Genomic DNA, 25459 nt, shown 5'->3' with positions numbered 1-25459 from the left:
GACGGAGGGGAGTGTCGTAGGACCGTTGCTATTCACAATATACATAAATGACGTTGTGGATGTCCGCCGCCGCTAGCTGAGGGGTGCCGGCACGGTAGCTCAGCGTGTTCGGTCAGACGGTCAGTTGCCCTATGTAATAAGAAAACTGAGTTAATCAATCGACAAGGAACTTAAATGGATGTCTTACGACATCCGCCCCGAGCAGATGAAACGAACAATAGCGAACAAAATGAGATTAAAAAAAAAAAAAAAAAAAAGGGTCAACGCGACAGAATGTCAATCCTAAGGGCCCGGGTTCGATTCCCGGCTGGGTCGGAGATTTTCTCGGCTCAGGGACTGGGTATTGTGTTGTCCTAATCGTCATCATTTCATCCCCATCGACGTGTAAGTCGCCGAAGTGGCGTCACATCGAAAGACTTGCAGCCGGCGAGCGGTCTACCCGACGGGAGGCCCTAGTCACAGGACATTTTTTTTTTTACTTTGTGGATAACATTGGAAGTTCACTGAGGTTTGCCGGGCGGGGTGGCCTAGCGGTTCTAGGCGCTACGGTCTGGAATCGCGCGACCACTACGGTCGCAGGTTCGAATTCTGCCTCGGGCATGGATGTGTGTGATGTCCTTAGGTTAGTTAGGTTTAAGTAGTTCTAAGTTCTAGGTGACTGATGACCTCAGAAGTTAAGTCCCATAGTGCTCAGTGCCATTTGAACCATTTCACTGAGAATTTTTCCGGATGATGCTGTAGTATATCGAGAGGTTGTAACAATGGAAAATTGTACAGAAATGCAGGAGATCTGCAATGAATTGACGCATGGTGCAGGGAATGGCAATTGAATCTCAATGTAGACAAGTGTAATGTGCTGCGAATACATAGACAGAAAGATCCTTTATCATTTAGCTACAATATAGCAGGTCAGCAACTGGAAGCAGGTAATTCCATAAATTATCTGGGAGTAGGCATTAGGAGTGATTTAAAATGGAATGACCATATAAAATTAATCTTCGGTAAAGCAGATGCGAGACTGATATTCTTTGGAAGAATCCTAAGGAAATGCAGTCCGAAAACAAAGGAAGTAGGTTACAGTACACCTGTTCGCCCACTGCTTGAATACTGCTCACCGGTGTGGGATCCGTACCAGATAGTGTTGATAGAAGAGATAGAGAAGATCCAACGGAGAGCAGCGCGCTTCGCTATAGGGTCATTTAGTAATCGCGAAAGCATTACGGAGATAATAGATAAAATCCAGTGGAAGACTCTGCTAGAGAGACGCTCAGTAGCTCGTTACGGGCTTTTGTTGAAGTTTCGAGAACATACCTTCACCGAGGAGTCAAGCAGTATATTGCTCCCTCCTACGTATATCTCGCGAAGAGACCATGAGGATAAAATCAAAGAGACTAGAGCCCACACACAGGCATACCGACAATCTTTCTTTCCACGAACAATACGAGACTGGAATAGAAGGGAGAACCGATAGAGGTACTCATGGTACCCTCCGCCACACACCGTCAGGTGGCTTGCGGAGTATGGATGTAGGTGTAGATGTAGATGAATGGCAGCTGGCTCTTAATGTAGAAAAATGTAAGTTAATTCGGATGAGTAAGAAAAACAAACCCGTAATGTTCCGATACAGCATCGGTAGTGTCATGCTTGTCACAATCACGTCGTTTAAATATCTGTGCGTAACGTTGTGAAGCGATGTGAAACGGAATGAGTATGTGAGGTTTGTGGTAGGGAAGGTCGACTTCGATTTATTGGGAGAGCTTTGGAAAGTGTGATTCACCTGTAAAGGAGACTGCATATAGGACGCTAGCGCGACCTGATCTTGAGTACTGCTCGGGTGTTTAGGAACCGCACCAGTTCGGATTGAAAGAAGACATCGAATCAATTCAGAGGCGAGCTGCTAGATTTGTTACCGGTAGGTTCGATCTGCATGCAACTGTTGAGTTTTGGAAGCACAAGTGGGAACACCTGGAGGGAAGAAGACATTCATTTCGAAGAATACTATTGAAAAAGTTTAGAGAACGGGCATTTGATGCTGACTGCACAACGATCCTCCTGCCGCAAACATACATTTCGCGTAGGGACCACGAAGATAAGATACGAGTAATCAGGGCTCATACGGAGGCATATAGATAGTTGTTTTTCCCTCGCTTTGTCTACGACTGGAACAGGAATGGGAACGACTAGTTGTGGGACAGGGTACCCTCCGCCACGCACCGCACGGTGGCCTGCGGTTTATGTATGTAGATGTAGATGTTTTGCACACCAATGTCATTAACCAGTCTCGGCAGACGATGAATTATATTCTCCTGCGCTGCAGCTCCTGATAAGTAATTGCATTGGATACTCATCTAGAGGGAGCTGTGTGGAGATAGAATACCAAAGAATTTGCGGGACCGACTATGTACTATATTTTCACACGATACAGTACCGAGTTTCTGGTCTGTTAGGTTGTACTTTATGGATCGAGTCGTGAACTTTTTATGATGTCGAACGATCAACATTGCAATCTCATTTCACGCCGATGATTTTCCTAGTAAAAGAACGACCGACCGCACTGTTTGTTAAGCTCCATGTATTTCGAGTAACAGCCAGCTACGAGACCAGAACAGTATGTTTTCTCAGGCTCTAACCTATATTGCAATGCAGGTCTTCCATTGCTGAGTCTACTCCGCGGGTGGATGACAGCTTAGTTTCTCCATGCGGTTCTCGTCAATAGCAAAACTTCAGCATCAGACGAGTGCGGAGTTTTCCAGCGATCTTCGAATGCAGTATCACGTTCAGGAATGCGCGGCGTTTTTACTGAGAAGGCAGAGCAACTCAATGAACGCTCATCTTTTTTCTTCCAACTTGAGACCTCGCACGTTCCATGACAAGTAGACATACGTGATGTGTGTCACGATTGCGACTGATGTGCTTCGCATGAGAGGCATAATAGGGCATTGAAGACTCGCTAGCCTTACGTGCTTACACGAACAAATAATTGCGTGTTGAGTTTATACGCCCTAGCACTAAACGTGAAATGTTTTCTGTACCACATTAATGTGAGATGTTGTTATGTTCACTGCATTATACACCAATCCCTTTGCCGGCCGTTGTGGCCGAGTGGTTCTAGGCGCTTCAGTCCGGAACCGCGCTGCTGCTACGTCGCAGGTTCGAATCCTGCCTCGGGTATGGATGTGTGTGCTGTCCTTAGGTTAGATAGGTTTAAGTAGTTTTAAGTCTAGGGGACTGATGACCTCAGATGTTAAATCCCATAGTGCTCAGAGCCATTTGAACCAATCCCTTTTTCTTGTTGCTCGTTGAAAATCTTCAACAGTACTCTGATAACGCACATATTCTGCTTATGTTTTGGAATCGGGGTCTGTGTACCACTTGCTATGACACAGGAAAGCGTGCTTAATTTTTCAATAATCATTTCAAATATGGGTTCGTCACAAAGAAATAGGTTGTGAAAGGGAACTGGATCTTGCTTTTGTAGCAAAGAAAAAGGATTTTGGTTACGTGTTTATTTCACTTATATTCTAAACAGAACTCTACAATATTAAGCCACTATCCCGGAACCCGAAACAGATTACTAGTTGCGGGTAGTCTATCAAACGGATTACAGAGGCAACAAAAATCTGATTTTCAATATTTCGCGTAGTTATTGGCCGAATGGCAAAATTTTAAATTCTGTCATAATCTGCTCATTGAGAGGTGTACTCTCATAAAAGTTTAACACAAGAGAAGTGTTAACAGTTACAAACTGTGTGACTGTCTTGAGGCAGCCAAACTGAAGGCGAGTAAACATCCGGACCTTGTTCAACCAGTATGTGAGAATAAGAGCACGTCTACATCTACATACTCCGCAAGCATCCTTGTGGTGTGTGGCGGAGGGTCCTTGTGTACCGCTGTCACTTCTTGCCTTTCCTGGTCAGTAGCGAATGATTGCCGGTAAGCGTGCATGTGGGCTCGAATTTCTCCAGGTTTATCATCACGGTCTTTTCACAAGATATACGTAAGAAGAAGCACTAGATCTGAAAACAAATCTAGAAACGTACGCTCTCTGAACTTCAAGAATAATCCTCGCTCTGATGCAGAACGCTTCTCCTACAGCGCCCGCCACTTGACTTGGCTGAGCATCTCCGTCGCGCTTTCGTGTTTCCTAGGTGAAGCTGTAACGAAACGCGCTGCCCTTTTCGGATCTTCCATATTTCCTCTATCATTCCGATCTGCTACAGAACCCATACTGATGACCAATACTCAAGTATCGGTCAAAAGAGTGTTTTGTGAGCTACTTCCTTTGTTGACGAACAACGTTTCCTGAGGTTTCCTCCAAAGAATCTCAGTGTCGTATCTGGCTCATTCTATTAATTCTATGTGGCAATTCAATTTCAAATCGCCCCGTATGCCTACTCCTAGATACAAAGGGTACTACGAAAGTTTTGCAATACGACGCAACAATAAGTCGCAGGAGGCTGATTGTTGCTGTGTTACGAGAATGCTTCGTACTTGCATTGTAGCCACTGTGCCAAGTCTGTGGGCGCAGTCGTTCATTAGCAGGTTTAAACTGAAGTGTTTGCTATGGCATCGTGGTCACGAAGTGAGATTATGGCGCTTCTGCGGTACAACTTCTCGTGTGGTTTAAACATAGACCGGTACTTTGAAGAAATGACCCTGTACTCGGTGATGTGTGTCCACGTCGTACAACTGTATTCAGGTGGTTGCAAGGAAGAAATTTCGCTCTGCAGGACGCTGAGAGGGCGGGATGGCCACGATCATCAGTTAGGACGAAAACATTGATGCTGTGTGGAAAATGCTAGACGAAGACAGGCGAGTGACCTACAAGCAGATAGAGGATACCTTGCACCTGGAATTCGTCCGATTCTACATGATCATCTGCAAGTAAGGAAACTTTGTTGTCTCTGGGTGTCGCAAAGTCTGACAGAAGTACAGATGACACAACGTGTGGCTTGGTACCGGGAGATGTTAAAGAAGTTTTCTAAGGGACAATGTCAGTCCGTGAATAAGACGGTGACAGGTGACGAGACTTGGCTGTACTATTATGACGTGCTGACTAAGATTCAAAACAAATTATGAGTTTTTTAAGATGACGATATGCCCATTGCTGTCAGAAAATCCCGATCAGTAAAGAAGAAAATTATAGCTGTTTTTTTATTTTTTTTTAAATCAAGTGGAATTGTGAAGCGTGTTGTTTTGGACACACAGAAGATAGTCAGAACTAAGTGGTACACTGAGCAGTGCCTGCCAAAAGTCACTCAGTCTTTGAAGAACCTGCGACAGGAGTCTAGAACGGACACTCAGTTCCTCCATCACGACAACGCTCCAGCTCACCGCGTCAAAGCGTGCACCGAATATTTGCGGGGTACAGAAATGAAACTTCTTGGGCACCCTCCTTACAGTCCAGACCTTGCTCCTTGTGACTACACTATTCCCGCATGTGAAAATGAAGCTGAAGGGAGTGCAGTTTTCAAGTGATGAGGACCTCCTCAGGACTTCGGACAACTGGTGTGCCTTACTCCCTACAGAAACTTGGGAGAACTAGTTTAGGGACTGGTTTTGGAGAACGGAGAGATGTATTCAATGTGGCGGAAATAACTTCGAAAAAACTGAATAAATAAAGCTGTATTGCAAAACTTTCCTTGTGTCCTTTGTATATTATGGATGTAACTGCTTCCAGATACTGTTCTACAATTGTGTAATCATACAATAAAGGGCCTAGTGTCTGTGTATTCGTAGTACGGTACTTGTTTATGTTGGCAGTCAATTGGCACTCCCTGCACCAAGCGTCGATCCTCGGCAGGTTTTCCTGCATTTCGCTACAGTTTTCTAGCGTCGCGACTTTTCTGTATACAACAGCATTATCCACGAAAATCCTCATGGAACTTCTGACGTTACCTACTAGGTCATTTACATATATTGTGAAAAGTAATGGTCCTATAGCACTCCGCTAAGGCACGCCCGAAATTAGTTAAGTCCCATAGTGCACAGAGCCATTTGAACCATTTGAACACTTGAAGTTACTTTTACGCCTGAAGGATTCCCTCCGTTCCGAATAACATGCTGTCTTCTGTTTGCTAGAAACTCTTCAGCTCAATCACACAGTTGGTCAGGTATCCCATTCGCTCGTGTTTTGTTCAGTAGGAGGCGGTGTGATACTATATCTAACGCCTTCCTAAAGTCAGGGAACACGGCATCTACCTGGGAATGACCTGTGCTCTTTTCCAGTCATAAGGAACGTTTCCCTTTTCCGAACTTATCACCTCGAACAAGCTTTACATGTAATTTCAGTCATTTACGAAACTTTTTCGCTCTGACTCCTCCCACACAATGATGAAAGGGAAGGAGAAACAAGAACAGCTGCCTCAGAGTAGTGAAGCAACTTAAATCACTTAATAAAAGCAAGTCTTCTGGTCCAGACTGTATACCAATTAGGTTCCTTTCTGGGTATGCTGATCCATTAGCTCAATACTTAACAATCATATACAACCGCTCGCTCGACGAAAGATCTGTACACAAAGACTGGAAACTTGCACAGGTCACACCAATATTCAAGAAAGGTAGTAGGAGTAATCCACTAAATTACGTCGATATGCTGCAGGATTTTGGAACATGTATTGTGTTCGAACATCATGAATTACATCGAAGAAAGCGGGCTGTTGGCATACTGTCAACATGGATTTAGAAAACATCGTTCTTGTGAAATACAACTAACTCTTTACTCGCATGAAATGTTGCGTTCTATTGACAAGGGATTTCAGATTGATTCCATATTTCTGGATTTCCGGAAGGCTTTTGACATTGTACCAAACAATCGGCTTGTAGTGAAACTGTGTGCTTATGGAATATGGTCCAGTTATGTGACTGGATTCGTGATTTGCTGTCAGAGAGGTTACAGTTCGTAGTAATTAAGGGAAAGTCATCGAGTAAAACAGAAGTCATTTCTGGCGTTCGCTAAAGTAGTGTTATATGCATTTTCCTGTTCCTTATCTATATAAACGGTTTGGGAGGGAATCTGAGCAGCCGTCTTAGGTTGTTTGCAGATGACACTGTCGTTTAACGACTAGTAAACTCGTCAAAATATCAAAACAAATTGCAAACAATTTAGAAAAGATATCTGTATGGTGCGACAGTTGGCAGTTGACACTAAATAACGAAAAGTGTGAGGTCATCCGCATCAGTGCCAAAAGGAATCCGTTAACCTTCGGTTACACGATAAATCAGTCAAATCTAAAGGCCGTAAATTCAACTAAATACCCAGGAATTACAATTACGAACATCTTAAATTGGAAGAAACACATAGAAAATGTTATGGGGAAGGCTAACCAAAGACTGCGTTTTATTGGCAGGACACTTAGAAAATGTAACAGATATACTAAAGAGACTGTCTACACTAAGCTTGTCTGTCCTATTCTAGAAAATTGCTTCGCGGTGTGGGATCCTTACCAGAAAGTTCACAAATTACCGCGAAATAGGGGAGACAGTGTCATTGAAATGATACAGGATTTGTGCTGACGTCATTAAAACAAAGGCGTTTTTCGTTGCGGAGGAATCTGCTCACGAAATTCTAATCATCAACTCTACATAGGGAGAAACGATCACCATGATAAAATAAGGGAAATCAGAGCTCGTACGCAAAGATATAGGTGTTTGTTCTTTCCGCACGCTGTACGAGACTGGAATAATAAATAATTGTGAAGGTGGTTCGAGAACCCTCTGCCAGGCACTTAAATGTGGTTTGCACAGTATCCATGTAGATGTAGATGAGATTACCGCTTACTTTTGGTGTTCATGGGGGTAAAACGTCAGCATCAGACTTGACGTTTTAATCTATTTACTCCTTTACTATGCACTGTCTATACATTTTCCAGGCAGTGTCAACATGTAACTCCGAATGGCCTGCAGAATTGCATCATCGTACGGCAAACATTCAGCAAATATGATGTCACAAACATTAAGATCTGTGAAAAACATTCTTTTACTGAAAATGTGGTGCAAATTACACAGGCTGTATTACCCAGTGTTTCATGATGAGAACACTTTGCGACTTCCAACAAACTTTAAGCATAGTTTCAAGCTTCTTCCGAACTTACATGCCTGACGTCAAGTATTTAACAGATTAACTCATTTGTAAAGTAATCAAACGTTTGAAGCTGTTTTATACACGGAAATTCGTTTTTTCTAAAGAATCGGGTATTTACTGGTGTCTGCCATTACTACTCGCTCACGGTAATGGTGAACCTACTGAAACAAAAATTAATTACCCATTCAGGAAAGCAAACTGCTCGTTTTATGTACCAAGCGAGGTGGCGCAGTGGTTAGCACACTGGACACGGATTCGGGAGGACGACGGTTCAAACCCGCGTCCGGCTATCCAGATTTAGGTTTTCCTCGGTCTCCGTAAATTGCTGCATGCGAATGCCGGGATGCGTCCTGTTGTATCCTGAAAGTGCGGAACAATAAAGATTGGCGGTGTGAGTGGAAAAACAAGTTTAATCTCTCAATTGCAGTTCACACAAGATCTAAATGCAAACACTGACAGATGGAATTTTACACTGAATTCCTATAATAATCGTACAACACCGTCACTTCTAAGCCCGCAATGTCCGTAGTTGCAAGCGGTGAGTCCAAACACTTCTTGAGACTGCAGCCTGACTTCGCACTGGCGTCCGTGGCGGGGCGCGAGCTTTTTAAGCAGCCGGTTCGCAGAACACAGGCCGTCCATGAACTCGCAGTGATGTGGCGTGGCGTGATTGCCACATAGTCGGTAGGTTACTATTTTCCGTATGTACGCCGGCTGGCGTTCCTGGGGTTAGTGCGGAAGCGGCGAAGGGGTGGTGGCGCCTGCGCTGTTACTTACGAATGGATGACAGTGTATTTCAGAATTTGCTCAGTAAAGTGGCTTCTCATATTACAAAACAGTTCTCATATTACAAAACAGTTCTCGTGTTTCAAAACAGAATACTCTCTCAAGAAAGCTATATGTGCAGAACACATTTATTGATGCAAGAGAGAGCTACTCCAGTTTACAACACAGCACTCGAATATCACATTGCATATTAATCAAAATAATTCCAGAAACGTGTGAAGCGATGTATAAAGCACTGAAGGAGGAATATGGGAAGGTAAATAAATGTTTACTATACTATATGGGCAATAATAACTATTATTATTTTCGAATAATTTAATTAATGGAATTAGTGATCCAACAACTGCAAAATTAATAAAATATACGACACAGATGAAGCGCTTTTTAACTTGTGGTACCCAGAGCTCAAAAATAGACAAAGGGGAATGGAAAGCTAAAACAGAATTTTTTATTTTAGACTGTGATCACATTCTCCATTCCGGCTTGCTTGAAAAGCTGCCTGGGTGTTTCCTAATGTAGAAGTGGATGGGTGTAGCTGTGATTGTGGACATGAAGGCGCCTGCAGCCTATTCCTCCTGCTCATCAACACACAACACACTAACTTTGAGACCTTTGGCCGATATTACACTATGAAATTTCTTTGTCAAAGATTTGATCAAAGATGTGATCAAATATTCCGTCAAATATATTTGACAAAGATCTTTGACGTAGCACTAGAAGGTGTATTACACTGTCATCATATTTTTTGTCAAAGTTCAAGATGGCTGACAACAACAACTTGTTATTAACCGCAGCAGTTGCATGTACCACAATTGCACTGTGTCCACATGCAGAAGAGAAGCGTGGGAAAAAAAAGGAAACATACCTGGGTGAAGCCGTGGGTTTTACGACGACACGATAAAAGCATTCAACACAACTTGTTATGTGAGCTTACAGTGGAGGACGTCAGGTCGTACATCAATTACTTAAGAATGGATGAGCATACATTTCTGTATGTGCTCAATGAAGTGTACCTCATATCACAAAGAACAATATTCACTTAAGAACGCAGAAGACAGGCTCACTGTAACACTCCGATTCCTTGCTACAGGAGAGGGTTAGGTTAGGTTAGGTTAGGTTAGGTTAGGTTAGGTTAGGTCAGGTCAGGTCAGGTCAGGTCAGGTCAGGTCTCCCGATTCCTTGCTACAGGAGAGGGTTAGGTTAGGTTAGGTTAGGTTAGGTCAGGTCAGGTCAGGTCAGGTCAGGTCAGGTCTCCAATTTTCTTAATCTATTTTTGTATTCAGCGTGCCTCACGTTGTAAAGCGCCTCATCAGCTTCATACATCTCTATTAATTTTGTAGTTGTTGGCACACACCAATTGTATTTACTGGCAATGTTTATAAAAACACTGTAGACGACAGAATGCAGCAGCGATGCTAGTGCTCCGTGTGGTAACATGTCAAATTGCAGTGAACAGAAGACAAGCGACTTCTTTGATCAAATCTACAGTGAGGCCCTAGATTTGATCAAATATTGGACAACATTTGACAAAGTTCCCTATTACACCATCAAATATCTTTGACAAAGATATTGGACAAAGATATTTGACAAAGAAATTTGATAGTGTAATACCGGCCAAACACATTGCAGAGACGTCAAATATCTGTAGCGACGCCAGCGCTCCAGGCGGTTACATTCCACATTGCAGTGAACAGAAGACGAACGAGTTTTATGATCAAATCTATGGCGAGGCCTTAGATTTGATCATATTTATTTGACGACAGGCGAGATTTGACAAAGTTCCCTATTACACCATCAATTTTCTTTGACAGAGATATTTGACATACCAGCTTTGACAAAGAAATATGATAGTGTAATACTGGCCCATGCGGCAGTGGTGCCACCGCCTATCGGCCATGAGCTGAGCGCCGTCTGATTCCTGGCCGTGAAAGCTGTGCGCGACAATAGTGTCATTGACGATACTGCAGTTCCTTTGATAGTGCATGCCCAATTTCCTTCCCGATCCTTGACATAATCCGAGGTCGTGCACCGTCTCTAATGACCTCGATGTCGATGGGACGTTACACCCAATCTTCCTTCCTTCCTTTCTTTCCTATTATGTGCGCTGGCACGAGATGGGCAGTTGTCTCTCTGCCACCGGAGCACGTCGTGATAGTGAAGCGGCGCGTACGTGACAGTAGCTTATACTGGATCATCGTGGTAAGAAGGGTCGACATGGAAACGCAAGAGAATGAGAGAAAGAAGCTGTCGTGTTTGGACGCAGTAATAACCACGCCCTGAATGAAGTAGCTTGACTCGTTGACGTATCAACGCGGACTGTTCAACGGGTCTACTCTGATCCCCCATCCTATAATTACTGGTTCAGATTAATTATTTAAATTGTCTCTGTTGATTTTCATAATTCGTACTTCGTAACAGCACATTAAGCAGACAGGAGGGTAATTTCAGAAATGTTCATTGATCAAAATAATTGGTACATTGTTGTTGTTGTGGTCTTCAGTCCTGAGACTGGTTTGATGCAGCTCTCCATGCTACTCTATCCTGTGCAAGCTTCTTCATCTCCCAGTACCTACTGCAGCCTACATCCTTCTGAATCTGCTTAGTGTACTCATGTCTTGGTCTCTCTCTACGATTTTTACCTTCCACGCTGCCCTCCAGTACTAAATTGGTGATCCATTGATGCCTCAGAACATGTCCTACCAACCGATCCCTTCTTCTAGTCAAGTTGTGCCACAATCTCCTCTTCTCCCCAATTCTATTCAATTCCTCCTCATTATTTATGTGATCTACCCATCTAATCTTCAGCATTCTTCTATAGCACTACATTTCGAAAGCTTCTATTCTCTTCTTGTCTAAACTATTTATCGTCCACGTTTCACTTCCATACATGGCTACACTTCATATAAATACTTTCAGAAACGACTTCCTAACACTTAAATCTATACTCGATGTTAACAAATTTCTCTGCTTCAGAAACGCTTTCCTTGCCATTGCCAATCTACATTTTATATCCTCTCTATTTCGACCAAAACTCCTTTACTACTTTAAGTGTCTCATTTCCTAATCTAATTCCCACAGCATCACCCGACTTAATTCGACTACATTCCATTATCCTTGTTTAGCTTTTGTTGATGTTCATCTTATACCCTCCTTTCAAGACACTGTTCATTCCGTTCAACTGCTCTTCCAGGTCCTTTGCTGTCTCTGACAGAATTACAATATCATCGGCGAACCTCAAAGTTTTTATTTCTTCTCCATGGATTTTAATACCTACTCCGAACTTTTCTTTTGTTTCCTTTACTGCTTGCTCAATATACAGACTGAATAACATCAGGGAGAGGCTACAACCCTGTCTCACTCCCTTCCCAACCACTGCTCCCCTTTCATGCCCCTCGACTCTTATAACTGCCATTTGGTTTCTGTACAAATTGTAAATAGCCTTTCGCTCCCTGTATTTTACCCCTGCCACCTTCAGAGTTTGAAAGAGAGTATTCCAGTCTACATTGTCAAAAGCTTTCTGTGTCTACAAATGCTAGAAACGTAGGTTTGCCTTTCCTTAATCTTTCTTCTAAGATAAGTCGTAGGGTCAGTATTGCCTCACGTGTTCCAACATTTCAACGGAATACAAACTGATCTTCCCCGAGGACGGCTTCTACCAGTTTTTACATTCGTCTGTAAAGAATTCGCGTTAGTATTTTGCAGCTGTGACTTATTAAACTGATAGTTCGGTAATTTTCACATCTGTCAACACCGGCTTTCTTTGGGATTGGAATTATTATATTCTTCTTGAAGTCTGAGGGAATTTCGCCTGTCTCATACATCTTCCTCACCAGATGGTAGAGTTTTGTTAGGACTGGCTCTCCCAAGGCTGTCAGTAGTTCTAATGGAATGCTGTCTACTCCCGGGACCTTGTTTCGACTTAGTTCTTTCAGTGCTCTGTCAAACTCTTCACGCAGTATCATATTTCCCATTTCATGTTCATCTACATCCTCTTCCATTTCCATGATATTGTCCTCAACAACATCACCGCTGTATAGACCCTCTATGTACTCCTTCCAACTTTCTGCTTTCCCTTCTTTGCTTAGAACTGGGTTTCCATCTGAGCTCTTGATATTCATGCAAGTTGTTCTCTTTTCTCCAAAGGTCTCTTTAATTTTCCTGTAGGCAGTATCTATCTTACCCCTCGTGAGATAAGCCTCTACATCCTTACATTTGTACTCTAGCCTTCCCTGCTTAGCCATTTTGCACTTCTTGTCGATCTCATTTTTGAGACATTTGTATTCCTTTTTGCCTGCTTCACTTTCTGCATTTTTGTATTTTCTCCTTTCATCCATTGGTACGTAGCCGGTAAAAATTCTTCCTCGTTGCTTTTCGTTGTTGACGTCTCTCGCTTTTCTGTAGAATATTGTCGAAATATTTGGATTTGCAGAAGTTCACGGATTTGATCTTGTTGTAGAATTTCCATAAAAAAAATGAACACAATCCAGTTTTATCGCGCGACCGCTACGCTCGCAGGTTCGAATCCTGCCACGGGCATGGATGTGTGTGATGTCCTTAGGTTAGTTAGGTTTAAGTAGTTCTAAGTTCCAGGGGACTGATGGCCTCAGAAGTTAAGTCCCATAGTGCTCAGAGCCATTTGAGCCAGCTTTCACTTTCTCGATGTGTTCTTGAAATCATTTTATAAATTTTAAATAACCACTTTTGTTTGTGGTTCGTAGTTATAAAAAGACACTTTTGAGCATTGTTATTATAGACATAATGGGCAATACTCGCCTAACTCTGACCACCATACACAAATTCTCTCCGTAAAATAGTCCCCAGCAACTAACTTAGTTTACCCACTGATAGTCCAAAGACTGTTAAATACAAAGATAACAAACCCATTCCTGCATGCTCACTTACGTCTCTGACATTTACATTGATCAGAATGATCAAGACCATTTTTTATAGGAAATATTTACAAAATTTGTTACAATTAAAAAAGGATATCGCAAAATGTGTGATGTAACATCTTGTACCGGAAGTTACGCTTGGTGCATAGAACGTGATGTAGTCAGAGCAGTTTCACTACACCTCAAGGAACGCTGTATTACTTCTCAGCCATGGCACAAAACAGTTACCGTAAAAAAAAGCGTAACCGACAGGGCCTGGAGACGAGTCTCACGCCTTGTCAGCGACCATAGATTACTGCTGTCAGCGAATATATGTCCATCTCAACTAGTTTCAGAGCCGAAGTAGCGAAGGGAACTCATGCAATGGACATTTGGTGTCGGGTACCAAGGGAAAAGCGATTGCTCTCAGCGGCACATGATGATGAATCTCTCAAATGGGCCAGACAACACAGTAACTGGACATTAGTTGACTGGAGGCATGTACTGAGGTCCGACAAGTCACAGTTTTGTCTGTTTACAAATGATGCAACGCGTCGAGTGCACCGATGGTCAGATGACGCTTTTTATCAGCAGCGTGTGTCGGGTGTAGTGCAGGCCAGGGGTGGTTGTGTGATGTTTTGGGAGTGCTTTCCGTGCCTTGACTCGGGTCGACTGATTTAGGATATCGTGAACACTATCCAGAAGGTTTATTTCTACATTTTCAGTGTCCAAGTGGTGCCCTTTGTTCCATATGATGTTGAGTATGCTGCGTAAGCTCAGATCTTCAAAGATGATAGCGGCCGTCTTCGTAAGGCGCGTACACACTAGGCCAACGAGGGCCAACCATCGACACAGACTGGTTTGGCCAACGTTGGTCGCCAACGCATTGGCATTCAGCCAAACGAAGGGCACGGTGCCAAGGGGTTCAGCCCTGTCGAGTCGCAGTTGGCTCTGGTAACTTACCGACGTTGCTCTCATTTTGTTATTGTTATAAAGTAGCGTTTTAACTATAATTGCACCGGCCGATATTGTGAGGGAAGAAGAAGATTTGGCAGTCGTCGCACGTGCGGCATCTATTTAACTCAAGAAACCAGAAAAATAAGATCAAACGACGGCAGTGCACGGCATCTCTTTTAAAAGTAGGGGCTAGTGTCTTGGGACAAAATTAATGGCTACCTTAAATCTGAACCGGGGTATGGACTATTTAATAATTTTTTTCCTAATGAAAGTTACAGAGTTCGAATTATAATTCAGTTGCGTAGGCCCCAATATTTTTAAGGATGTTGCCTCTTTTGTACGTGCAGCGGAAAGTATAAAGATAACCTCCAGTTTTGCTTGTTTCTCTTTGTTGTTCATGGCGATAAGATGTCACTAAGGTCTCTATTTCCTTTTTGATATCGTGTACTTCTTTCCCTTAAAGGCTCACTTATTTATCTCCGAGTGTCTAATCTCTTCAATTTGTTTCTTATAATCGCTTCGACAAGCAATCGATGCGATTCTGCAGCAGTTTTCTTCAAACGATAACAGAAAACCAATGCTGTCCTCAAATCGTAGTTCGCAGGTACAAAACTCGACATGTTTACGTGTTTGAAACAGATACGGATGTATGGAACTTGAGTTGCTGTGTGTTGACATTCGTCGTCAGCTGTTACAGGAAACAGATGGCGCTGGAGACGGGGTCTCACGGGCACTACACTGGCGGCTACCACCATCTATAGAGAAATTCCGGTTTCACACTTCTACACCTGGTAAATCCTAACGAGCACGTGTGGGACGCTTAGGAGAGACGTGCTGCAGCACGTCCAAATGCGCCAACGACCATACAACCGTCGTCAACCGCTCTGGTGGAGGAATGGAAAACGCCCCACACAGGAACTCCTTAGCTACCTTGCGTCTAGCGTGGGAGCACGTTGCAGAGCGTAGACTGCCGTCCGTAGTGATCAACATCCTATTAAGAACCATGTACTCCCTTTTGTAATATCCAGCGGATGATCGTTAATCGCGATGACTTTAGAACAATTATTATCTTTGAATAAAAGTGTCATTTCTGTTCGCCTCATTGCGTTTTGCTTTTAGTTACCGTCTGTACTAAACCTTTGCAGTTCTTTCTATGTATGGTCCAAGTTTCATGCAATCATGTTGCTTGAGAGTGATACAGCATCCGAAAATTACTTCCGCCTTTAATGTTGGCACTATTGTATTAGGTGGAGTCAGTGATCCACCTCACACTGACAGCTAATGGGTTGCATGGCTAATTAGGCTACCAAACAAGTTGACATCATCGTTTTCAAACTTTGATACTAAGTAGCGCTCGAAGTACCTATTTCCAGAGGAAGGTTCCTGCTGGGAAAATGGCCAGTTTACCGCCGCTTACAGTTTTACTGAACCTTGTCTGTCGTGTTTCTGTACACCCCAAATGCGCAGTTATTATAGTTCATCTCTGACAATGGAGGATGTTCGTCGTTTTAGTTTCTTCAGGAATTTTATTGAAATGAAATGATGAAATGATCGTATGGCATTGTTGGCCGGGACGCCCCATGCGGGGAAGTTTGGCCTCCGGATTGCAAGTCCTTTTTAGTTGACCGCACTTCAGCGACTTGCGAGTCAATGATGATGAAATAATGATGAAGACACACAACACCCAGTCATCAGGAGGGAGAGAAAATCCCTGACCCCGTCGGGAATCGAACCCGGGACCCCGTGCGCGGGAAGCGAGAACGGTACCGCAAGACCACGAGCTGCGGACAGGAACTTTATTTATTCGCCATATACGAATACAAGTGACTTTATTTAACTGATACATCTTTTAAATAAACCTACAAAAAGGTGGCAGAAAACAACTGTTACATACAAACTCATGACATTTTATAGTTTCTTTGCTGCATTCAGTGCTTTGTTTTGAATCTACACTCCTGGAAATGGAAAAAAGAACGCATTGACACCAGTGTGTCAGACCCACCATACTTGCTCCGGACACTGCGAGAGGGCTGTACAAGCAATGATCACACGCACGGCACAGCGGACACACCAGGAACCGCGGTGTTGGCCGTCGAATGGCGCTAGCTGCACAGCATTTGTGCACCGCCGCCGTCAGTGTCAGACAGTTTGCCGTGGCATACGGAGCTCCATCGCAGTCTTTAACACTGGTAGCATGCAGCGACAGCGTGGACGTGAACCGTATGTGCAGTTGACGGACTTTGAGCGAGGGCGTATAGTGGGCATGCGGGAGGCCGGGTGGACGTACCGCCGAATTGCTCAACACGTGGGGCGTGAGGTCTCCACAGTACATCGATGTTGTCGCCAGTGGTCGGCGGAAGGTGCACGTGCCCGTCGACCTGGGACCGGACCGCAGCGACGCACGGATGCACGCCAAGACTGTAGGATCCTACGCAGTGCCGTAGGGGACCGCACCGCCACTTCCCAGCAAATTAGGGACACTGTTGCTCCTGGGGTATCGGCGAGGACCATTCGCAACCGTCTCCATGAAGCGGGGCTACGGTCCCGCACACCGTAAGGCCGTCTTCCGCTCACGCCCCAACATCGTGCAGCCCGCCTCCAGTGGTGTCGCGACAGGCGTGAATGGAGGGACGAATGGAGACGTGTCGTCTTCAGCGATGAGAGTCGCTTCTGCCTTGGTGCCAATGATTGTCGTATGCGTGTTTGGCGCCGTGCAGGTGAGCGCCACAATCAGGACTGCATACGACCGAGGCACACAGGGCCAACACCCGGCATCATGGTGTGGGGAGCGATCTCCTACACTGGCCGTACACCACTGGCGATCGTCGAGGGGACACTGAATAGTGCACGGTACATCCAAACCGTCATCGAACCCATCGTTCTACCATTCCTAGACCGGCAAGGGAACTTGCTGTTCCAACAGGACAATGCACGTCCGCAAGTATCCCGTGCCACCCAACGTGCTCTAGAAGGTGTAAGTCAACTACCCTGGCCAGCAAGATCTCCGGATCTGTCCCCCATTGAGCATGTTTGGGACTGGATGAAGCGTCGTCTCACGCGGTCTGCACGTCCAGCACGAACGCTGGTCCAACTGAGGCGCCAGGTGGAAATGGCATGGCAAGCCGTTCCACAGGACTACATCCAGCATCTCTACGATCGTCTCCATGGGAGAATAGCAGCCTGCATTGCTGCGAAAGGTGGATATACACTGTACTAGTGCCCACATTGTGCATACTCTGTTGCCTGTGTCGATGTGCCTGTGGTTCTGTCAGTGTGATCATGTGATGTATCTGACCCCAGGAATGTGTCAATAAAGTTTCCCCTTCCTGGGACAATGAATTCATGGTGTTCTTATTTCAATTTCCAGGAGTGTATCTTCCGAAGAGCTATTTCAAAGGTATCACTGTACACCAATTTTCTTCTAAATCAAATCATGCCTCCATATTTTCGTAATGTTTCCGGCAATGTGTCTGTTGTTTGCCGTTAAGTTCATGTCCACCAGGCAGCTTGACCATGTCAGTGATGGTGTTTATCCCTCTCCTTCTCTCCCCCCGCTCCACCTAGTTTGCACTTTTACATCTCTCTCTGTAAAACCGATCGTGTTTTTCGAGAAGAATAAGCTAACTGCAAGAACTACCACGCTCTCCCGTCCTTATATTTCGACATCATGCGTAACAACGCAACCACGATACTACACTACACAAGACCTTGCCACTGTCATTCACATAACACAGGCAAACACTCTAGACATTGCGTAGAGGTAAAAAGGAGAGAGTGTCTCCGTGTCTCTGTATCATCCGTTAATATGCACGGATATGGGTTAAAACTGTTTCAACTATGTACGAGCAAAATAAGAACCTTCTCATTTTTTGGTCCGAACTTACAGAAATCTTATTCTATGCACGCATCTGTTTTTCGTTGTAAAATTCGACAATCACAGAAACGTTGTCCAGAAGTAAAAAAAAAGTAGAATGTTATTTCGAAGGAATCTTATCGAATTCCGGTCCAGGAAGTTTATGATATTCAGAAATCATTTTAGCCTATTTTTTTAATGGTTCATTTATTAATTGCATGCTGTTTCCTTCCCCCATTCATTTCTAGTATGAGCTGGTTTTACTTGCCTGATAATCTTCCTAAACACGTAGTTTTAATCGTAGCTTTTCTGTATGTTGGTATCGACATCAGTACTTGTGGCCGAAAGTTTGTGTAGCTAGTACTACTTATTTCCATTCTCACTATAAGCGTCAAAAACCATTGTATGTACGCTTCCTCATTTATCATACCTCATGGTGTTCTTTCAGTGAGATGTGTATAGGAAGAAATTAATGCATTGTTCTTGGAACGCTCTCTTCAGAGAGACCTTTGAGTCGTCATAATAATATCCGTCTTTTATTGCTGCGTGGACACTCACAAATCATTCTTGGGATCTTGTCAGTATCTACATTCACATCCAGGAGGCAACATGAGTGCTGGCCATGGACCGCATCAGAACCCTGAAAGCCGGCCACGGTGGTCTAGCGGTTCTAGGCGCGCAGTCCGGAACCGCGCGACTGCTACGGTCGCAGGTTCGAATCCTGTCTCGGGCATGGATGTATGTGTTGTCCTTAGGTTAGTTAGGTTTCAGTAGTTCTAAGTTCTAGAGGACTGATGACCACAGATGTTAAGTCCCATAGTGCTCAGAGCCATTTGAACCATTTTTTTGAACCCTGAAAGTGACTTTACATAAGCTAATCTACACAGAATTCTCCAAGTGGAGCGTAACTGCTGCTGGAACACCAATTTTTGTTTGTGTAACGGCAACTATTTAAAGCAGAGGAAGTCGTTACGGCCTCATTGAAAGGAGCAAACACACATTTTGAATGATTTAATATATAGGGCTGTTGAATAACTAAAAGTGACACAGGAATTAGAAAAATAAAGTCAAAACGCCCAGTAGGTGACTTGAAACTCTGAGATTGCATCACAGTATTCATTTTAACACATTGTGAGCGAAGTAAAGTATACATATTTAATCTCACGAAGAAAGGAAATCTAATAATCGAAAAAATGTAAGAGACGACTCCGTATTTTTTTTTTTTTTTTGTGAATACTCAGCTAAAACTAATTTGCAAAAATTAAAAAGCGTTTGAATATTTGCCTTAAGAGAAGGGTCTCTCAAAAAGATTATTGCTCTTCCGTAAATGGCTCTTCCTTACAAATTCATAAAATCAATAAAAATTTGGGCTACTTTAGTAGATATTTCACAAAAAGAGGTGGACGACGATTGTGGGGAAAATGTTGACCGTTTTCGATGGCACAACATAAGATTTAATGTATATCATCGTAAAAATTCAAAAATCTGCGTAGACGAAAACATTTGTTCAGTTGATGATGTCCTAAACTTATAGCGAAATACAGATGCACGGATACTTTCACTAATAAGCGTTGTTGTTCCCAATGCCATTGGAGACAATACGGAGTATATACTCCTGAAGAAAGCAAGTCCACGTGTGCTAGTAACAAGGATACCACAGTAAATGCGCCAAGGAAATCAAATACTCTTTTGGTAGTGGTGGGGCCTGAGGATGGCAGCAATCTGCCGCTGAAACTAATAGAATAAAGGCACTCTCAAAATACAGCTGTAGTGGCACTTTTTCTCATACATGTCACCAGCTGAAGACCCTCGTCCATCAGTAAGATGCGCACCCATAAATCAGTTGTAAGTGAAGCGGAGCTGTAGTGTTCATGATCAAAATTTTAAGAGCTTCAAGGGAAGGAAAATGAAAAAAAAAACAACAAAAACAAACAAAAACTACAGCTGGACGGAGGGAAGGAGGAAAAATCGAAGTGAAAGAAGGAGGAACTCTCGGAAAACGAGAACGGATATTGGTAAGGGTATGCGATGGTTATTTTATGCGTTTAATGCATGGTCAACCTGTAAAGAATTAGAATAATAAGAAGAAGAAGGGTCTTTTTTTTCGTGGCGTCATGCGGAGTCGTCATGTTTCCCTAGATTTGGAAATGTTTGTGGTATTGGGTGGCCAGATGCCCTTCCTGTCGCTACCTCCAGCCCCTCCACCTTTCCCCACTCCTTCCAGAGGCAGAATTTGTGTATCTAAGCGTATATCCTGCCTATCTGTCTGCGACTAGTGTAATCCATGAGAAATTGTGAGAACATTTCGAAATGTTTGCCAGTCGTGTAACTGAGGTGGGATATGGATACCAGCCGAGTATTCACCTAGTGGGATGTGGAAAACCGCGTAAAAACCACATCCAAACTCACCGGAATGCCGACCCCCGCTGTTAATCCGCCGGTCTGATTCGGCCCGTGGCCGGAGCGTCTCCCCGGATCCCATCTGGGCTGGCAAGAATAACAAAAACAATATCCTCTCCAGTAGAAGCTCGTTCTGCGATTCAGTACCCAATACGGACGAGACGAGGCGAATAAATTAAGATCCAAATAAACAAAGTTCGTTCGTTACTTTATTTCGTAGCAAGGGATCCTATGTTGTGAAGAAGCTCACTGCATCGCGCGTGCGCAGTGGATAGATTTTCAGCAGGCAAACAGTGCGGGCGGAAGCGAGTTCGCGGTCGTCTTCCAAGCACCGTGTGTCTGCCTTATCGTTCTCTTCCGGACTTCCTCGGTCTGGAGACGCGCACTTCGACCTCGGCATAGTAGCGCTGGGAGGCTCTCTCCTTTATATCGTGCGTATAAAATTCACTCTGAGTGATATGTACGCTGGCGCAATAAAATTTGTTACTCTTCACTCAGAGCTGAAGACAGCTCAACTGCGCCTGTAGTCTACAACGACGTACTTGCGATTGCAGTTGTTTTCTTCGGTCGCAGAATTTTTTTTCACTTGCGCTGATTTGTTTCAGGTGTCTATCTTGCTTCGGCCGTCTTGTAAGGCAATTCTGTATGTGTAGCAAAACCTTTTCATTAACGGCACTGTTTATTGCACAACTGTGATGTTTAACAAGTACATTGGTGTCCAAAGTTAAAGCCACAAACCGCTATTTCCCTGTCCTGAGTCTGATACACGATATAATCATACAGACTGTCAAAAGTCGTCAATATGATCGTGTTCTGCACGGAAGATGGCATTCCGGTCAACGGACAACCACGCCAACGATGACATCGTGGCACCTATCAAACGGAGTAGTGTTTGCCGGTTAGTCCCACGTTCACAATCGCTGTGTACACAGTCACAGGCGGTGCAGTATAGCACAGAGAAGACGCCAACCAAACACTGTGGTGGAGGACCATAGGAAGAATGGGAGCAGGACAGTCGCAAACACAGGTGGCCCGATGGCTTAATCAGAATTGTTCTGTTGTTTCTCGAATGTGGCGACAGTTTATAGAGACCGAAACTGTAACCCGAAGATCCGGGCAGAGAATTTCTCGGTCTTTGCAAGCATGTTAATACACCATAAACTTACCTGTCCTGAAAAGATATAATGATAACTACCGTGGAAGCCTCAGAATAAATAGTACTACAGTAGTGTTCAAACTCTGCCATTGAGAAGTAATTTAGTCACTTGACTACACGTTTTTAAAGGCTGGTTTCCATCTTGTTTTGGGTGTTATACGAAGTCGTAATCTGGTTTTTACGTTCTTTTAAGTAAGACAGTAAGAGGTAAAAATGGGAAGCTGCTGCTTGTCATAGAATACGTAAGTTACAGGCAGAACAAGTATCTTGAACAGCTGTACAGTGATGCTGAAACTGGAAGTTTAGATGAATATGCTGAAGATGAAAAACTAATCAGCCGGCCGCGGTGGTCTCGCGGTTAAGGCGCTCAGTCCGGAACCGCGCGACTGCTACGGTCGCAGGTTCGAATCCTGCCTCGGGCATGGATGTGTGTGATGTCCTTAGGTTAGTTAGGTTTAAGTAGTTCTAAGTTCTAGGGGACTGATGACCACAGAAGTTAAGTCCCATAGTGCTCAGAGCCATTTGAACCATTTTTGAAAAACTAATCGATAGAAACAATAAGAGATCTCCGATAACAAAAGAAGAGTTCTTTCTTGCGCTAAATAAGTTAAAATCAAATAAAGCAACAGGGATAGACGACGCCCCTGCATAACTCATACAAGACACAACACAAAAAGTAAGTTGTCTACTGCGGTATGTAAATGTTATGAAAAAGGTATCATACCACTATCACACCACCTGGCTTCACAAAAAAGTAAACTATTGCGTTACCCAAGTGGCAAGATAAAATCATAGAACAGCAGCCCTTCTGCCACATGAATCAAAATTATTACTGTCAATAGTTAAACGGAGGATCAAAAGACAAGTAGATTAGAACTTAAGCAATGATCACTTTGGCTTCAGATCAAGGAAAGGAACGAGGGCAGCAGTACTGGCGCGACATCAAATTTTCGAAAGAAGATTAGAAGTAAACATAAAAAACACGCACAGCATTTGTTGATCTAGAAAAAGCATATAATGTGGTTGCGTGGAAGTTTTTATTTAAGGTAATCCGCAAAATAGGGTTTTACTGGAAGAACCAACGATTAATTAGTGTGTATACAAAAATCAAAGTATTGAATTGGGTATTGATGGTAGCAAGAAATAAGCAAAAAAGAGGAGTAACACTGGGATACCCTCTGTCACCTTCGTATATCGTGTGTTCATCAAGTACGCAATAACAACAGTGAAAGAAAATACGACTGGAATCAAAATTAATGGCATTCATATTCACTGGATCAGATTTACCGATAACACTGAAATAATGGCAGACTCAGAGAATGAGCTAAATAAAATGCTTTAGGTCTTAAATCAAGAGATAGAAAAAACTAAAACTAAAACTAAAACGAAATACGAAAAAGGAAAAAATCATCGTTATAGACAAGAAAGGAGGTGGAAGTAAGACTGACGTAAAAATAGGCAATGAGGAACTCGAGGCAAGAACAGAATGTCAGTATCTCGCTAGCATAATGGAGGAAAACGGTAGATGTCTCGAGGAAATAAAGAGAAGAATAGCACTGGCTAAGAGTACCTTCCAAAATAAGGACGTGCTACTGAACAAGCACACCAGCTTCCACGCTAAGAAATGATTTGTAAAGATCTTTTTGTGGAGTGACCTGACACGTTTGCATAAGCCTGGACGTTACCAAAGCAGCTCACCTCGAAGCTGGGGAAACGTGGTTCTGAATGCGAAGTACGAGAGCTAGCTGGACTGACCGAAAATGATTGAAGTATTTCTACAAGAAAAATGAGAGAAAAAAGAACTGCCGAAAGTTCTAGGCCAACGCAAAGCGAAATTCATTAGACACTTCATTAGGTACATTTTTCTACAAAACATCTTTAAAGGCTAGATCCTTGGGAAGGAAACAAAAGGACGACCGACAACATCCTAAAAAATGAAACTTCCTGGCAGATTAAACTTCACAGAAGCTCTTGGAAGGTAGGAGACGAGGTACTGGCGGAACTGAAGCTGTGATGACGGGTCGTGAGTCGTGCTTGCGTAGCTCAGCTGGCGCCGGCACTGTAGCTCAGCGTGTTCGATCAGAGGGTTACGTGCCCTCTGTAATAAAAAAAACTGAGTTAATCAATGAACAACGAACTTAAACCGATGTCTTACGACATCCGCCCCAAGCAGATGAAAAAAAGAAAAAGATGGTGGAGCACTTGCCGCCAAAGGCAAAGGTCCAGAGTTCGATTCTCGGTCCAGCACACAGTTTTAATCTGCCAGGAAGTTTTATATCAGCGCACACTCCGCTGTAGAGTGAAAATTTCATTCTGGATCCTAGACTATGATCTTTGAGATGGGATGTTCTTCATACGTGGAGATGAAAAGGAAAGCTGAAGAAACGAAGCTGCGGCTGCAGAAACAGGGCTTATCCTTTTGAAAGAAATAGTGCAGGGAAGCCATTTCATAATGCCACCGCAGTATAATTTATTAAAACAGAGACCCACCTATAAGAGAAGTGCTGTACAAAACCTTAAAAAAAAACCTATGGCTGCGCTTCTTTTCCTGTGACAAATAAATAAAGCGACGTCTGAGGAGCGACATTTGACGCGAACAACCTAAATGAACTTGAATTTATCTCCGCAAAGCTTTGAGCCAAGTTCATTTCAGATATGCAACGCAAATTGTTAAACTACCTATGATACGTGTACAATATCAGTGGTAGTTATGTGCGGGGCGAATTTGTTTGGCATTCGAAGTCTGCAGAGTGCTTATGGGCAAAAAGATCTGCAGAGGGCTTATGGCCAAAGAAACCTTTTGCAGCATTGTAGTCACACTGCAGCGAAACAATCAATGTATGTTGACGACAAAACTCCTCCTTCGGTAGTCTGAATGCTCGCTCCTTTGATATTCATTACTCGGACTAAAAAGAGAACTTGGAATTTTGGAAATTTGTGGTAAGGTCTTATGAGACCAAACTGCTGAGGTCATTGGTCCCTAAGCTTAACCACTAGTTAATCTAACTTCAACTAACTTACGCTAAGGACAAGACACACGCCCATGCCCGAGGGAGGACTCGAACCTCCGACGTGTGGAGCAGCGCGAACCGTGACAAGACGTCATAGACCGAGCGGCTATGCCGCATGGCTGAGAAATTGACACCAGTAATAACAAAGATGTAAAATGATCGGTTTTTCAGTTGGCAGCGCAAATTCTGCACCGAAATTTAATTCAGATCCTTCTTTTTAGAAATTCTTTGATTACACGCCAAAGAGATAATTTCAAGAATTTGACTTTGGTATTACGTCTGAGTAGAAGAGTATGCCTACGATTCTTTGGAAACTAGCTTTGCGGAATGTTGCCTTCACAA

The sequence above is a fragment of the Schistocerca serialis genome, chromosome 8 (genome assembly GCF_023864345.2).
Source record: "Schistocerca serialis cubense isolate TAMUIC-IGC-003099 chromosome 8, iqSchSeri2.2, whole genome shotgun sequence".
NCBI classification, from domain to species: domain Eukaryota; kingdom Metazoa; phylum Arthropoda; class Insecta; order Orthoptera; family Acrididae; genus Schistocerca; species Schistocerca serialis.
This window is presented reverse-complemented; position numbering follows the sequence as displayed.